This window comes from Dipodomys merriami, unplaced genomic scaffold, assembly GCF_024711535.1.
Source record: "Dipodomys merriami isolate MVZ:Mamm:240054 unplaced genomic scaffold, mDipMer1.0.p SCAF_830, whole genome shotgun sequence".
NCBI lineage: Eukaryota > Metazoa > Chordata > Mammalia > Rodentia > Heteromyidae > Dipodomys > Dipodomys merriami.
In genome coordinates, this window is record NW_027206436.1 from 336,892 (window position 1) to 352,024 (window position 15,133).

General features: G+C 37.4%; 1 pseudogene; it reads left to right on the forward strand.

Moving 5' to 3' along the window:
* Positions 1 to 517: 517 nt before the first annotated feature.
* On the forward strand, positions 518 to 1,857 carry LOC138819947 (vacuolar protein sorting-associated protein 37A-like; annotated as a pseudogene).
* The last annotated feature ends 13,276 nt before the right edge of the window (positions 1,858 to 15,133 follow it).

The window sequence follows — 15,133 nt, forward strand, 5'->3', positions numbered from 1 at the left end:
TACAAGGCATTAAGTTGAAAAATGAACTTTACAACTTTGGGGGGAAGTCGGGGGACTAGATGGGGGAGAAGGGGTGTCACAGCAGGGATGGTAAAGGGAAACACAGGAGGAGGCAACAATGCTTGATAAGAAATGTCCTCATGGTAGGACAAGGCCAGGCACGCAGAGCGCAGCTGGGTTACAGTCTGACTGGCTAGCCAGGCTGGGCGCCTGGGCCTGGAAGTGTAGGATCCAGGTTGCTTGTGTCCTGCACGACAAGTTGCCCCTCTCCAGGTCTCTCCAGTTATATCATGGCCTCCCAAACCCGGGGACCGGGAACATGGCTTGCTTGGTAAAAGACACCATTGGCTTGCCCCACTGCCCACCCCTCCGCCCCCCCCTCGGCCCCCCATTTCCACACCGGGATCAGACCTAGGGTATTTCAGGCTGCTTCTCTGTCCCTGGAGACCTGCCCAGCAGCCGCTGGGAGAAGCAGGCCCAAATCTTGTAGGGCCTCGGACCAGAGGACCCAAGGAGGATGAGCTGGCTCTTTCCCCTGACCAAGAGTGCCTCCTTCTCTGCAGCAGGGTCCCTGGTGGTGGCCTCACCAGCCTCCAATAGCAGAAGCAGCGCTTGATCGAGTCCCTCCGGAACTCCCACTACACTATTGCTGAAATACAGAAAGATGTGGAATACAGATTGCCCTTCACTGTAAACAACTTGACAATTAACATTAATATACTACTTCCTCCACAGTTTCCTCGGGAAAAACCAGTGATCAGTGTTTATCCACCAATCCGACATCCTTTAATGGATAAACAAGGAATATATGTTATCTCTCCATTAATAAGAAATTTTACAATGCACTCAGATCTTGGAAAGATTATCCAGAGTCTGTTGGATAAGTTTTGGAAGAGTTCTCTTGTTTTAACTCCGACTTCAACAGCATTTCTATACCTGTATAGTAACCCAGGTGGGCTGCTTCCTTATGCTTCTCAGATTTTTCTGTGTCTTCCTGCATATCCTCCTCAAGAAGCTAACAGAACATCACTTCTTTGTCTGTTATTGACATTGTTTCTTCTTCAACAAGTTATACAACAGCCAAGCCTGCTGCTCCTACATTTGGTGTCCTTTCACTTCTGCCATTGCCTGTTCCAACAATGGAAACTTCAACACCGATAAGCCAAAATGGTTTTGGGTACAAGATTCCATATGTCCCTGATGCATTTCCAGAACTCTCAGAATTAAGTGTGTCACAACTCACAGATATGAATGAACAAGAGGAAGTATTACTAGAATCGTTTCTGAGTTTACCTCAATTAAAACAAATTACTAATGGCAAGGATGATTTAGTAAAAAGTATTGAGGGATTAGCAAGAAAAATCTCCTGTTGGAGCCCAGTTTGGAAGCCAAAAGGTAAACTGTTTTAGATAAGTATGAGTTACTTACACAAATGAAATCTACATTTGAAAAGAAGATGCAGAGACAACATGACCTGAGAGTTGTAGTGCAAGTGCCCTACAGGCAAGATTGAAAGTCGCTGCACATGAAGCTGAGGAAGAATCTGATAACATTAGTGAAGATTTCTTGTAGGGAAAACCTGAAATAGATGATTTTCTCAGTAGCTTCATGGAAAAAAGAACAATTTGCCACTGTAGAAGAGCCAAGGAAGAGAAACTTCAACAAGTGATAGCAATGCACAGCCAACTTCATGCTCCATTACAGATTTTCCTGAAAACACGGACTGCCAAGAGAGAAATGGGACATAAAACTAAATACATTATTTTAGATTTAAGATTTGTAAGTTGGCATTTCATTGCAATGGCTGAATTCAGATGTACTCTACATTGTTTAAAGAACTGAGATTGATTTTATATAGATTAGAATGATTATGATCTTTGCTTTGAAAAATTTTCTGCAGTATTTGCACTAAAAATGCCTATTTATCATTGATAAATCCTGTCCTGTTTAAATTTCACTGCTATTCTAATAATTAAATAACTTATGCATGTAATTTTAGTTTTAATATTTTATGAAAAGTACTTAAACTTGTACTTTTAATTTGAAACTGCCTCATTTCTTTACCAAGATTGATATCTTATTTCGAATTTTTTCCTCTCAGTTTTTTTTAACTACTTTCAGCTATGGAAAGATACCCACACCCTCCCTTTTTCCTTCTTTTTGGATAAAACTTTCAAAGGCAATTTGTTTTTCAATATTCATAATATCAGAAAATATCCAACCTGCCAATGTGCCATCACAAAGTAACTTTTAATATACCTATAATAAATAAATAATTCAAAAAATTTCCTCATTACCTTGTTCATGTAATTGTAACCCTTCTGTATGGTATTTTCACATTAATAAAACTTAAAAAATAATTTTTAAAATTTAAAAAAAATATCTCTATGGAAACCTAACCATCTTTTTAATCCTTCCACAAGTCCTCTAAGCTGAATGATGTATTTTACATGTTACTCTGATACCCTTACATATATTTTATTGTCCTAAGGAAACTCTTTAAAAGATAGTCTATTGATTGATATTTTGTATGTCAACTTCCCAAAATATGTTAGGCTCTCATATCCAACTAAAAAATTCGCATCTTCATCTCCCTTTTTGAAAAGTGAACACCTGTCATTTAGATAAGAATCAATACATGATTGCATTCACCAGATATTCAAACTGTCATCTCAGTTGTCAGGAATAAAAGAGTTCATTCAATATACTCATTTATTCTAGATCAAACTCTTTGATACATTCTCATGGCATTGATAACAAAACCAAGCATCAACATATATGACTTTATTTCACCTCAAGTTCACTCTGGAATGTTTAGAAAATTGTCTCTTAAATGTACAGCAACAGAGTAGCTATATTTAGTTGATTAATAAATTATTGTATTTACTAATGTATTTATTTCAGTAATGGGGCTTGAACTCAGGGACTCAGTGTTACTGTTCCTTAGATTTTATGCTCACGGCTAGTGCTTTACCATTGCAGCCACATAAGAGTTTTACAGATTTACTTGCCTGTGTGGGAATCAAGTCATGATCTGAGATGTCAGCCTCCTGAGAAGCTAGGACTACAGGTATGAGCCACCAGTACCCAGTTTCATACTTAGTTTATTTTAAATTAGATTTACTCAGAAAGGCATCTAAGCAAAAATGCTATTTTTAATATTTTAAGATCCTAACTACCTCCAGAGTCCTCTCCTCATTGTTGATGGACTCTTTTGCCCAGGGATGACTATTATTTGGGTCTTTATAAGAAATTTATGACAACATGTGAAAAGAAACAAATTTGTAATTTTATACTGGAAAGGCAGAGTGTAATTTGCAGGACTAAACATATTGAATACTCTCCAGCTGTGAATGTGTGAAAACTATAAACAAGGATGATCAAGAATGGGCTAAGCTAGGATTCTAACCAGTGAATTCGAGGCTAGTAACCAGGGCAAATACAAGGCTTCATGGTTCAAATTTGATAATGAAACTCTAAGGGGAGCAATGGACAATCAGCCTCATCTAAAAGACTTGCTGGGGGTGGGATTCTGGAGATGAAAGTTGTTGGTCATGAGCTTTTCCAACCTAATAGGGATTGAGATTTATTTACACATGATCTCTCCAGAAGAGGTCACTAACACCATGACTGTCTATTCATTGAATTGTGTCACACTAAATAATGCCATTTCATCAAAAGTGATTTAGAATTACCAAGATCATCTTGGAAGACATTTAAGATGATTCCTTTCTTTGTTCCTTCTGAAGAACTTTGATGGATGAATCTGGGAAGATGAAGGACAAAATTCACTCACTTTTGAGGCTGAGAAGGTGGCTCAGTGGTAAAGCGCTTGCCTTGCATGCATGAGGCCCTGGGTTGGATTACTAAGTACCACATAAACATTAAAAAAAAATATAGGCCAGAAGTGGTGCTGTGGCTCTAGTGGTAGTGTTCTAGCCTTGAGCTGAAGAGCTCAGTGACAGTAACCAGGCCTAGATTTCAAGCCCCATGACTGACAAAGAAAAAAAAAATCATTTTTTTGTTATTGTTCTTGTATGCCTGACGATGTTTTCTTCTCATAATAGTTTTGTTGAATAAGAGATTCTAAACTTGTCTGTTTCTGTTTTAGTTTCAGGTATTGTTATAAATACATAAGTCAGATAATATATGTATTTCCTTTTGAACTCTGCCACCCTTTCCTTTGTTCTCTCCCAGTTTTTCTTTCCCATTCCTACTCACAGTTTTTAGTTTAATTTAAATTTAAATTTTATTGTCCAGGTGTTGTAATTAGGGGTTACAGTCACAGAAGTAAGGTAGTGAGTACATTTCTTGTTAACTTTTTACCCCTGCCTTCAATTTTCTCCTGCTTTCCCTTCCCCCAAGCCCTCCCCAAAGTTGTACAGAACATTTCCAACATACGGTTTTGTGAGTATCACAGTTGCATTGGTTATCACCTTTGTCCTTTGACTCACCATTTTTTGTTACCCTTCCCTTACCTAACTGAGATAAATATTTATACAATACGCAGTGTACCAAAATCAAATACAGTGACAACAGGAGTTACACCATAGGGGAAAGAACATGTAAAAAAAAAACCCCATATAGTTCATTAAGGCAAGTGCTCCACCACTGAGCCACCTTCCCAGCCCCCCATACTGCCACTTCCGGCTTTTTGCTTTTTTGCTTATGTGGTGCTGAGGAATCGAACCCAGGGCCTCAGGCATGCAAGGCAGATATAGTACATTAAAAAACAACAACAACAAAGAAAAACCTCCTGTGTCCATATCTTGGGATTCATTTTTCTTAGCATCATCTTATATAATCATATGTACATAGCTATTGAACTATTCTGCTCATCTGCTAAGATTATCCTAGCTATATCCTATTTATTACACATAAGGGAAACCATGAGATTTATGTTCTTTTGGGTCTGGCTTATTTCACTTAATATGATTTTTTTCCAAGTCTTTCCAAATGGGACAGAGTCTTTCTGATAGAAGTATAGAATTCATATATATCTTTTTTTGGTCGGTCATGGGGCTTGAACTCTGGGCCTGAGCACTGTCCCTTAGCTCTTCAGTTCAAGGCTAGAGCTCTACCACTTGAACTACATGCCACTTTAGTTTTACTGGTGGTTTATTGGAGATGAGTGTCAAGAACATTCCTGCCCAGGCTGGCTTTGAACACAATCCTCAGATCTCAGCCTCCTGAGTAGCTAGTATTATAGGTATGAGCCAGCGGCACCCAGCATATATCACATTTTCTTGATCTATTCATCTATTGAGGGGCAGTCATTTTCTACATACTGTCTAATGAACACCATTGCTGCATTTGTTCTCCCTTTGTCCCACATTTTCTGTGCCCCCCATCCTTCTAATGACAAATAAAGGAAAATAACAAAAACAGCAGCAGCAACAACAAAAATCTCATTTCCATCTCTTGGAGTTCATTTCTTTAAATATTATTTTATAAGATCATGTGCACATAGCGATTGTTCCTTTTTGATCTGCTGCTATGAATATCTTCCTATGGTCTCACTGTGTGGTGGGTGACTTTTTTATTTCTGCTGTTGGTGTTCTGCCATTAAAATATGATTTTTTAAAACATTTTGCTTTGTTTTCTGTAAGCTTCTGGAATTACTTATAAATTTTGTTTAATTTTCAACTATTATCACTTGAACAGTTTTTCTGGCCTTTGTATTCTTGCTTCTCTGGTATTCATTATACATATATTATACCTTCAATAATTATCACATAGATGCTGTATTTTTTATTTCTTTTAATTCACTCCTTTTTCTATCTCAATTTCAGGTTGGTAACTGTCTATTGAAAAGGCTTTAAGCTCACTGATTCTTCATATGTATTTTTTCCCACTACACTGATGAGTTCATCAAAGTCTTTTGTTTTCTGTTTTATACTACTATCATCAGTGGTATTTTAAAAATTCTTTCTAATATTACTGTCTCTCTCCTTACATATATGTTTAATTCATGATGTCCAAGTTGTTCACTACAGCACTCCCTGTAGTAATTATTATTATATAATTCTTTGAAATTGTCAATTTGATAATTGTTATATTGGAATAAAAATTCATACATATTTCTGAACCTGGCTCTTAGTGTCTCTTAAATTTTAGTTAAAAAACAAATACATCAAGTACATAGAATACAAGTATTAAAACGCCAGTAGTATGAGGATTTATATTTATCTGGCTGGGCATTAAGATCTATTTCATCTTTGCTGTACTTGTAGGTTTTAAAAGTTCTTTACGTTTTATATTCTTGTTTTATTTATTCCTCCCTGCTGGATTTGGGGAAAATAAAACACCTTGCTGTTATATAGCCTTTGTTATATCACCATCAATCCCTTATACCCAAACCCTGTGGTAGGTTTGAAAGGTATCTGTGGAGATATTTGCTTTGTATTTTATACCTAAAATTCTCTTGCTTTCCGTTTCCCTCTGTTTTCTCTGTCTTGGGACCATCACCCCATTCTCTCTCTTTCTCTTTCTTTCTCATCCTCTCTGTCTACCTTTCTCCCTCTCCAAAATTTTTGGGCTTTGACTTTCCTAATACATGACAGAAAGGCAAGAAGAGGCTGGAGTTTCAAACAATTCTTCCCCTATTTCAAGTCACACAATAGTGATACCGTTTTTTTAACCAGAAGCCCATTGTTGCCAAGAACAAGATATTTTGGGAGCATCTCTTTTCCTTGGATGTCAGAAATTATTAAACTCTGAGCATTGTGATGGGAACTTGTCAAAACTCTTACAGGTAAATTTCATAGAAATATATCCTCATTACTCCCACTAAAGAAGCTTCTCACCAAGTTGCAACTGAACCTACTTCTCACCCAGTGTCTAGCAACTTAAAGATGTTATTATGTGTGAGAGGAAACTGAGATGATTTGAACATGGATTACCCAACCTATCTTTGAGTTAACAATCCATCCCAAATGTATTATCATGGACTGGAGTTAATAACATATGAAATTTATAAGGATTAACTGCAAAGGCATTGAAAATCTGAAAATGAATATGATTTTTGGATTTAAAGGCAATTTCTAGCATATTAAATCTGTGCATGTTCTTAAACATCATAAACAAATGAAGCATTCTACATACTCACGATACATGTATGAGTGACATGGAGGCAATATTGAAGTAGACTCAAGCTCACGGGAATGAGAAAATGTTATCATATTATCCAAATTATACAATGAAACTTGTGGTAGCTATCCTTCACATATTCTAATAACAATATCAGAGGAACTTCATCAGGAAAACCTTTTTTTTTTTCTTATGTGGTGCTGAGGAATCAAACCCAGGGCCTCAGGCATGCAAGGCAAGCACTCTATCACTGAGCCACCTTCCCAGCCCTGAAAAGTCTTTTTTTATTAACTGATAAATTTAAAATTTCCCTTAAACTTGATGATGTTTTAAGATGTGGATCTACATTACTAAAAGTAGAAAAGTTATTAGCAAGCAGACCTACCTGATGTAATATTTTACAAATTTCTCTGCCAAAGTTTTCTTTCTTTTTTTTTTTTTTTTTGGTCCTGTTGTGGGCCTGAATTCTGGGCCTGGGCGCTGTCCCTCAGCTCTTCAGCTCAAGGCTAGCGCTCTACCACTTGAGCCACAGTCCCACTTCCGGCTTTTTTCTTTTTGCTTATTTGGTGCTGAGGAATTGAACCCAGGGCCTCATGCATGCAAGGCAAGCGCTCTACCACTGAGCCACCTTTCCAGCCCCTCTGCCAAAGTTTTCTGTTCTTTGTTATAATTGACATCTTGCTGTGATTCCCATTACCCAGTGCAGAAGAAAGTCATTTGTGGATAAACGCAATAAAATACACTTATCGAATTTTGTTCCCCTTTTCTGAACCCAGACTTCATCATTATTGATTGGTGCATCATAAAATTAAACTAAAACTAGGCAACAGTTGGTCATGCTTTTATAATGCTAGGTACTCAAAGGCAGATATCTGGAGGAGGGAAGTTCAAAGCCTGTATAGGAATAAGACTGCATGAGTCTCCATCTCTGATGAACTAGCAAAATGCTTGTGATGGTTCTAGCTATGAGCAGCAGCCATGAACAATAAAGCTGAGTCAATGTGATTGTTTCTAATGCATTTATAAGATTATTTGTTTGTTGCTTTGTATGTCCCTCCCCCACAGTATAATCCCTGCTTTCACTGTGTTTGAAGTTGGTATAATTTGTGGAGGGGACGGGGAAAAACAAATCGTTTAAATAGGGATACAGGTGGAGCCATTGCAACAATGAGATGTACAAGTTGTTATACTGAAAACGAACTTTACAACTTTGGGTGGGGGGATGGGGGGAGAGTGTTAGGCGGGGAGGATGGAGGGTTGGGGGGAGGATGGGAAGAGATGGGAAGGGGAAACAAAGGAGGAGGCTACAATGCTTGATAGGAAATGTACTCATTACATTGCCCATGTAATTGTAACTCCTCTGTACAGTATTTTCACAATAAAAAATAATAAATAAATAAAAAAGAAAGCTGAGTCAGAAATTAAGCCCCTGAGCTCAAACACATCCATCATCACCACCACCACCACAAGAAGTCATACCAGACAGAATACACCATGTGTTCTTACTATACCCTTGAAATGTGATCTCTGACTACAGGTGATACTACCATGATATCTGTCATCTCTGACTACAGGTGATATTACCATGATATCAGAACTTACTGAGTTAACCAGCTATGCTTTATTTGAAAAGGTAAAATATTTCTTCTACATCTGTATCAACTTACACTTATTTTGTGTCCAAAATGGGAATGATCATGACTTTTACCAACTTGAAAATGGTCTCTATTTAAAACCACTGGAGAATTCCTATGCCCAAATTTTATAGAAAAAGAACATGGAACATGCAAAAAATATGTTCAGTATTAATCCTAGCATCTCTACTTCATTTACATTCTGATGACCATAATATTCCACAAAGTCTAACAGAAAAGCTCAAGAGACTTATCTCCAGTTAACCAACACTAAAGCCAAGAATTAGCATTGTGATTCAAGTGGTAGAGCTACACCTTTGAGTGGAAAATCAAAGTGATAAAATCTATATATGATCTTGGACAAGAGTCCAGGCCTTGGTGACGAATATGACATTGACAAATGAATATGGTATAGACATATACCTGCTAATAGTTTGGAAAGTTTTGTTGTTGTTGTTGTTGTTAACTTTCAGGACTGAAGGGTTTCCTCAAATAACTATGGTTCTGACTGCAGCAATATTGATAGCTGATTTTTTGATCTTGGATGGGGAATTCAATGTATCTCTCTAATGACATATTCAGTTTACCAAGACTCTTAGAAGAGGAAATATGAAACACCATTTAATAAGAAACGCTATTTGTGTCCAAGCATTGGTGGGTTCATGCCTGTTATGTTAAGTATTCAAGGAGGCCGAGATCTTAGGATTGTGATTTGAAGCTAGCTTGGGCAGGAAAGTTTGTGAGATTTTTATCCCCAAATACCTACTTTAAAAATCTGTAAGTGAATATATAGCTCAAGCATTAGAGTGCCAGCCTTAAGTGAAAAGGCCAAAGGAGATTGTGAAACACTGAATTCAAGCCCTAATACCAGAAAAACAACAAATAAACGAACATCCTCTAGTATTTTAAACCACGGTAAACGTTCTCACATTCTAAAACAGTCCCTAAATTCTGACACTCTTAAAACAACATCTTCAACACTTAACAAAAGTAAAAAAAATGGAAAAGAAAGCTTTAAATTATATAATAAGTTTATGTAAAACTTGTAAATTTTCTTGACCAACTGTGTTCTTGTCTCTGCCCAGGCCACAACACTGCTTAGATCTCCGGGCTTGCACTTGCACTATATCACTATACATATCACTATATATATATATATGTGTGTGTGTATGTGTGTGTGTGTGTGTGTGTGTGTGTGTGTACACATATACATGTATGCATTGTATAAATGTACTATATATATAAATATAAATATAAATATATATATGGGGTTCTTGCAATATCATGAACAGGCACCAACTTCCATTCTGTACACTCTTCAAGCAGGTTCTAAATGACCTAATACTAAAGAATTTGTCTTCTGGAAAATAGACGGGAAGAGAAATGCCTTAGAATTATGTTTTAAAAGACCCTATTAAATACTTCTGTGCATTAAAGCAGTCATTAGTCTTCATAGTATTGACCCTTGGCTAAAAGTGTCCTGGCTGCAAAGATATAAGACATGGACCTCCATTCTATCAGGAAATGTAAAGCTAAGAGCCAGTCTTAATAATCCTTAGAAGACAGATGGCCTTGGATGCTGTATCTGTCACAGATTAGTCAGGAGAAAGAATCCAGAGAGTAATTTAAACAAGAGGGAAGTTCAATAGAAAGAACTGTGAACTATAGGAAAGTATTTGGGTAATAAAGTGTTGGCTAATAAAATAAGAATAACTGCAAAGAATATAGACACAGAAATGTAGGAGTGAGAGCAAAGTATTGTGGACTCACAGAATGACAAAGGAGTTGTTATGGCTGAGCTTGTGGAAACATAATGTCTGGCTGGACATTGCTGTGGTTTGCAGGTGACTGGAGATGGATAGAAGGGTCCTGCTTGTTAGGGAAGCTGGGTGCACTACAAGAGCTTGTCCATGAGCACCCAGAATGAACTCAGAATGTGAATACAAAACACTCTGTGCTACATCTTGCACCCTCTGTAGGCTTTCATCTAGGAATTCTGAAGTGAAACAACTAGGTGAATGTGGAGTTTCTTTGTGGAATGCACCGCTGGTTTTATATCGTATGTGTGCTTATGACTGACCTTAGCCTGGATATTCACAGTCCCTGGTCTTCAAATCCCCTTTATGGTAAATTGTCCCTCCTTTGTATGAGAGTCCAGGCCAATGACATCATCACTGTTTAAATATTTGAGTAAAACTTAAATCAAATCTTTACACACATTTTTTTGCATGGCAAATAACTCTTTTCAGAAACAATGACTGTTTTAAAATGTGTTTCATAAGTATTTTTGCTCAATTAATAAATTATAATTTACAAAAATAAAGTAAGTGAGGCAACCAAAAGTCTGAAACCACGTGCATTCACATCTATGAAAGCAACAGTAATAAATCCATGTATCCAGGTGGGTAAGATTCAGGAATGAAACAGAAATAGAGGAAGCATCTTTATAGATAATATACGAGTCTTACTTCATGTGTGTGTGTTCAGATATTTTTCTCATCTAGTCTTTTATTCATTGATTATCATTTATCTTTCTCCACCCCTTACTTCCTCCCTCTTTGCTGTCTCTCTCTCTCTCTACACCTATCCCTCTCCCCCTGCCTCCATTCTTTTCTTCTTCTTGAAGACATCTTAAATAATAGACCCTGTCTTGTAAACTTGTAAATTAATGACAAGTTTCATTTCTCCTCATCTTCCTCATCCTCCTCCTTCTCCTTCCTCCTCCTCGCCGTCGTCCTTCTGTTCCTCCTGTTCCTCCTGTTCCTCCTGCTCCTCCTGCTCCTCTTGCTCCTCCTCCTCCTCCTCCTCCTCCTCCTCCTCCTCCTCCTCCTCCTCCTCCTCCTCCTCTTCTTTTCTTCTTCTTCTTCTTCTTCTTCTTCTTCTTCTTCTTCTTCTTCTTCTTCTTCTTCTTCTTCTTCTTCTTCTTCTTCTTCTTCTTCTTCTTCTTCCTCCTCCTCTTCTTCCCACCAGCCCTTTAACAAATAACTGATTAGAATTCATGGTCTTTTGATTGCTAGGCAGTGCTCCACTACTGAGCTATATCCACAAGTAATTTCTAATGTTTAAATATTCTTTACTTAGGGGTTCAAAACTTTTGCACAGGTCAGAATGGATCTTAATTCCTCTTTTTTATTGTGAAAATACTGTACAGAGGGGTTACAATTACATGGGCAAGATAATGAGTACATTTCTTATCAAGCATTGTAGCCTCTTCCTATGTTTCCACTTCCCATCCCTTTCCATCCTCCTCCCCTCCCTCCCACCCAATCCTCCTCCCCCCTGGACCTTAATTCTTCTTCCTGAACCTCTCATTGTGAAGACTACAAGCATGTATTCTCAGGCTCAACTGTTTTGTGTTGTTTTGTTCCTTGAGTTAAGGTCTTTCTAACTTTGTACCTAAACATTCCTTTAATTTCAGAGGCAAGGATTGCATTTTTGAGGGCCAAGTTGAATGAAAAAAATAAAAATAAGTTAGCAAGCTCTCCTCTCAACTTAATTCACATTTAACTAGTGTAGTGGTATGCAAATGCAATCCCAGCTATAAAGGAGATCTATCACCTATATAGAAAAATTGTGATCCTGGCTTAGGTAAAAAACAGAAGACACTATTGGAAAAATAAATAGATAAATAAATAAATAATAAATGAATGAATGGTCTGTGGTGTACACTAAGGGTAAAGAACCTTTGTAAATATAAAAGAACCTGTGTTCAAACCTTTAGCATGGAATTTAATCAGGACTATTTGAGAAGTCTTGATAAACTGTAAGATAACCATTCTTCTATGAATCAATTACAAAAGACAATAAAACTGTGTGAGTTGGATTCTAAAAAGAACATAAAACTGGTGGAGACACCTTAGTCAATGTCCAGAGGGCCATTTCATTTATACCACTAAATGCTTATATTAGGAAGTAATAAATTCTAAAATCGATGATCTATTAAAATTGGACTTAAGATAAAATCAGAGTAAGTATAAATGAAGAAATAAAACCTTTAATGAATCTCTTTAACATTGACAATTGTTGTCATTTGGTGTTCTGGTCATAGGGCTTCAACTCAGGACTGAGTACTACCTCTGAATAATTCCACTTAAGTCTAGAACTCTACCTCTTAGGCCACTGCTCCATTTCCATGTCTTTGGCAGTTAATTGAAAGTAAGAGTCTCATAGTCTTTCCTGCCCAATTTGGCTTAGAATTTTGATACTCAGACTGCAGCCACTTGGGCAGTTTGGATTACAGGTTTAGGAGCCAGTGTTGACTTTGTTGAGTTCTTATACTTTCCATCGATGTCATTCTCAGGTATGATAATAGTAAGATACCCTGTGATGACCTGGATTCACAAAAAATTCTTCCTTCCCTCCATGGGAGAGTAGAAGTCAAATTTCCTATGGTATTCAAAATCACCCACCCCAGTAGCACAACCCTTTCTTTTCCTGTTAATACAGATGCAGGAGGAATCTAAAATGGCCTGAAGCTTGGTTAACTTCCAGTTCAATGGTATTACTGTGAAATCATTTTCCTCTTCAGTAAGACCTCTACACTATCAAAACATAAGCTCACAAGCAAAAACTTTCTAGTAGGTTCTGAGGGTTAATGAGCAATAGTTCTTCCATTTGTATCTTTTACCTCTACACCTGTGACTCTTAGCTCTGGAAGAAAAATGTTGTAAAGGCTGATTACAAAACAGTAAATAGGACCATGCCTCAGTCCTGTATGGTATTGCCAAGTAGTAGCAACTATACTTGGGCCTTCAAACAGCTGATCCTTTGTTTCCTTATTCATTGAATTGGATAGTATGTCACATGACAAGAATTCATGCCATCACATGACAGGGAATTCCATGAGCATGCAACTGTTGCTATACTTCATTTTCTGTGAAGTGAGTTTTGGGGTCAAAAGCAAAGTTATATGAGCTCTCCATCATGTGGACATTTTTATCCTACTTGGAGCAAAATCTTTTTCTGCAAGAAAGTAAATCTGTATTTAAAGTATGTACAAATTCAAATGAAATTGCATCAACCTTTCCACAATGGAGATGGTCCTCCTCAGGTAATGTTGGACTACTGGGAGCACAGTGTTAGTGTCTGCTATTGCAGACTAGCTGTTTAGCAGGAGTTATTGGCAGGTCAACATTGGCAAGGAGAATCCATGATGTTGAACTTTTATATATAACCCCTGTCTTGTATCTCTGACTACATTGGCCATGAACCCATTGAGAAACAACAGATTGATAGACTGAGTAGATGATTGGATTCTCTAAACAGGTATAGATGTCTGTTCTTGGGAGAAATGGTATGATTCTCATCATCTAACTTCCTCCTTTGCTGAGGTCACTTTCAGGTGAGCATTCCTGTGGGAATTCACAGATGTCTTCATCCATATGAGAAGTACACACACTTACTTGTGGCTCTTTTCACGTAGAGAAGTCCATGCAGATACCTCATTAATGACTTACCTTGTTAAAAACTTACAATTACCCAGTGAGTCCATCTAATATTTTCAAGTTCTAAACTATTCTACTAAGTAAAATCTTGTCATTGTCCCATGTATCAGTACATCATCATACATCTGGCCATTTCTCCTTAGTAAAGAGAACAATTAGTGACTCTATTTGAGCTCCTGACCATCAAAAGAACTGTCATTTACCTTTTTTTTCAGAGAGATACAGAAGGTTGAATGTAGAATCACAGTTGACTACTTTCATGTGTGTGTTAGCCGTGGGTTGTGCAAAACTATCTGTAAGCCATACCTAAATAATCCATTCTTTATTCAGCTGCCCAAAAAAACATCTCAAATACTCATTGATGTCCACTTGTGTAGAGATATCCTGACAGCAGGATGGACAATGGACATTTTAAGGAAATTTTTCATATAAATAATTTGTCTGTTTTTAAGGCCTGCATTTATTCCACTTCTTTGTGAAAATGAAATGTTTATACTAACATACAACTTTATGGCTTGGTGAATCAGACAATAGTCAATTCAAGATGGATAGCACAAGCTGCATCGTGACTGTGACCTATAAATAAATGATCAATCTCCACTCAAGGTCCTGTAGCAAGCTAAGAAATTTATTTCAAAAATGAGTAGGGTTGGGGCTTGGAAGGTGACTCAGTGGTAGAGCGCTTGCCTTGCATGCCTGAGGCCCAGAGTTTGATTCCTCAGCACCACATAAGCAAAAAAAAAAAAAAAAAAGCTGGAAGTGGCGCTGTGGCTCAAGTGGTAGAGCACTAGCCTTGAGCTGAAGAGCAGAGAGACAGTTCCCAGGCCCAGAGTTCAGGCCCCATGACCGGAAATTTAAAAAAATGAGTAGGTTCATTTTTTTTCCTTAAATAGCATCAGGACTTTTGCCAAACTTTAAGTACTTGCACAGTGATTCATTCACATAGTAAAGGCTCTAACTAGCATT